This window comes from Podarcis tiliguerta (genome assembly GCF_965153285.1).
Source record: "Podarcis tiliguerta genome assembly, chromosome: 3".
Taxonomy (NCBI): domain Eukaryota; kingdom Metazoa; phylum Chordata; class Lepidosauria; order Squamata; family Lacertidae; genus Podarcis; species Podarcis tiliguerta.
The window spans coordinates 80,253,605-80,257,125 of NC_139536.1; positions in this window are offsets into that span (position 1 = coordinate 80,253,605).

Genomic DNA, 3,521 nt, shown 5'->3' on the forward strand with positions numbered 1-3,521 from the left:
CCCCTAGTGTCTTTATTTAGGACTGGGCAAAAATGGTACCACCTGCAGTAGCCTCCTACTTTGAAAAATATTGTTTCATTTCAGTTGGCTTAGCTCCTCTGTTATACACACACATTACAGAAATGGAGGGAAACCACACCTAACAAGTGCATCTTGTGTTGATATACAAGAATAAAGTGACATACAAAAGCTTCAGAACATGTTTATATGCAGATGCATTATTATATTTTCATTAATCCTCACCAGATCACAGTGCATTGGATTGGTTTTTAAACAAAACCCAGCTGTTTCCTTTAATAGAGAATGTCCTACCTAAGCATACACAATTGCCCTGTGATTTGCTTCCTGCCGTGAAGCTCTATCGACTTCGTTATTTAGCTGCTCTCACCAGAGTTTGAATCTCTTAACACACGCACACTAATGAATTTCTTTGCAACATCCCTTTGATGTAGGAAGGTATTATTATCTTCCATCTTACAGATAGGTAATTAAGACACAAGAGATTTATTGCCCAGCCCTTAATGCTGTTCTACCGACTGAAAATGGAGTGAGCAGAGATTTCCTTGACCAAGAGTTTGGGAAAGTATTCATGTGCTGGACAAATTAGGAATTAAATCTAGTCAGAAATCATAGCCTTCTAACCTTTTTGTGTCTCTGCTTTAATTTAGCTTAGAGCAGGTATGTTCCAGACGGGTTATTTCCCCTCCCCCCCCCAGCAAGTCCATTTGGATTGCAAGAACCAAATGATCCAGCTGTGAAACGCTAACTTAAAAGTGCCTGGTGCCTTAAGAGGGCATTCAGTTTGAAATAATGTGTAAACCTCCTTTTCCTGGAAATGCTATCTTGCCTTGAAGAGAATGTGTAGGAGGCAAGGTCAAAGGGAAAGTGATAGGATGTACTCTGAATGGGTGAATATGTTCTCATCCATGCTTTTCTGCAAAACTTTGCAGTCTCCATTTATGTTATGTCTGTTATAGCTTCTTCCCTAGATCAACATGATATATTGCTGTTACATAGATTTGTGGTGTGACCACACTTGAAAAACTACAGTTCTGGTCACCACATCACATCTCAGAAAAAGCTATTGCAGAGCTGAAAAATATACAGAAAACAGCAAGCAAAATTAACCAGTGGCTAAAGTGAACTCCACTATGTGGAAAGATTACAACGATTTCGGCTTTTTAGTTTGGAAAAGATACAGGGAATTTTTTCTCCCTTGGTATTAAAACCGAAGGTCATCCAATGAAGCCAGATATTGGAAGATTCAGGGGAGACAAAAGGAAATATTTATTTACACAAATCTTTCTTTAAACTCTGTAATTTGCTACCACGAAATGTAGTAATGACTACCAACTTGGATGGCTTTCAAACCATTAAACTTTTATTTTGTTTTACACTGTTTAGGTCACTGCGACGTAAGGAGCAGCTCTTGGTGTTTGCAGAATCTGAGTAATATTTAATGAAAGGTTTTATACCGTTAGCAATACTTTCAGACAATTTAACAAAAGCAAGATACAATACCGAAGTAAAAATAAAGCATAGTTTATATGTTAAAATAGCACGCAGTGACGAAAAGATTGTGCAGCTGGTGTCAGACAAACATGTCTCGAAAGGCAATTTGATAGACTGAGCACCACAACTAACAAGGCCTTCTCCGGGTGCCACTCACCTGATTTCACTAGTAAGGTGAAGAAACATCCCTCTCTAAAGTGGAAAAACATTGTCCATGGGACCATACTACCTAAAGAGTGCTGGGAGAAATGAGGAAGAGGAAGGGAGCTAACCCCCAAGATAAAATGGAGAACCCAGACCTTGGGGTTAGGCTCTTAAGAGCGCTAACTCAACACAACCTAGTAAGAGATGCCTTCCTGAAAGTGTCAGTACCCTCCAGGCGCCTCTGATGAATAGCATACAATCAAACATAACTGCATGAGTGCTAGTTGGTGCATGAAGGGATTAAGACTACAGAGCTGGATTCCTAGACTCTCCAATGAGAGAGAAAGTAAAGCCTTCCCTTCCTGTTCCTTCTCTCTCTACATCATGTAACTGACCAAGGAAGACTTGCCTAAGCAAGCGCCAAGCTTTGAACATGTGTTTGAAGCCATCTCTCTGTATTTTCGACCCAAGCGTATTCTGCCTGTATTCTCCTTTGCTGCTGCTTCGAGAAATGCATGAATTTGACCTTTGGAACGTTTTGTAAGTAAAGCATTTAAAACTTATTTTGGAATGTGTGGGCTGTTCATTGCAAGAGGGGTAGAAATAGGAGCACTGTTTCCAAGTGGACTAAACGGGATAAAAGGGTCTAACAACCTATATTCCCAGTTTAAACTCACAAAAGTTTAGCAGCAGTAAACTCTGCTACTGCCCCATGTTTTGAATCGAGCCACCCAACCGATGCATTTATTATATTATTCACCCCACACACGTGGGTCACAGGGATTCATATATTTCCTTCCAAAGATAACAAATCTAATATCTTTGAATTGAAGCGAGGTGTAAATTGTACTTGGAGCAGACTCGTTTAAATTAAAGGGGTTTTAGTTAATCACGAGCAACCAAAGTCCTACTAATCCACACTGGATTCAATCCATTGTAAGGAAACATTATTGGTATCAGCTTTTCAAACAAATAAGATTTAGTGGCTGTGTTTCAATGTACTATGAAACAATGATACTATGTGTAAGGGACAGAGCTGGAAATGGTCAGTGCTTTTTCTGGGAGTAGGGTTTACATTATAATGTAGAAGTAATATATACACACAATGTATTTTGTTGCATGGGAAATGAAGAAAGCGGCTGTATTTTGCTCATCCCCACCCTGCTTCCCAAGTCCCTGGCTGTGGTGTTATGGGAACATGAACACACCAGACCCGCACCCTATCAGCTGCCTTCCTAATAAGGGAGCAGGTGCTGTTTATCTGCCTTCGCTTTTGTATCTCTGCTTTCCTGTCTGAAACAAGTCTCTAGCCAGACACATTAGTGTTTTTACCCTGGAACTCCCTAGGGAATGGAAGTTTTGAGTGTGACTGCTTCCTCATCGATGGTATAGCCTATTTTTAACTTAATCAAAGATGGACAAACATAAGAAACAAAAAAACACTGCAGCTTTTTTGTGTGTGCCTTACCACTTGCTTCTGTATCAGAGTATTGCTTAGGTGTACATAGATGCTTCTTCTTAGGGTATGTCCTTCAGACCAGCTGTTTTGTCTATTGCCAAAGATCATGCAAGGAGCCGGTGCAGCCTGCTCTGCATCCTAATCTTCAGCCATTATCAGACTTTTCTAATTTTTTAAACAAGACTTTAAGTAGGGATTCACACCAACAGAGTTGTGTCAATATAAACCTTGTCCCTCTCACTCCCTCTCTTTGAAAATCATGGTTCAGGAGAGGAAAAAGTGAAAACCAGTTAATACATACTGTACAAGTGGCTTCAGACTAAAGGAAGCAATCAACTTTGCTGCTGGTCCACTCATATTGAACTATCCTCTCCTGCTGCTTAGTGGTAAAATATGCATTTGCACA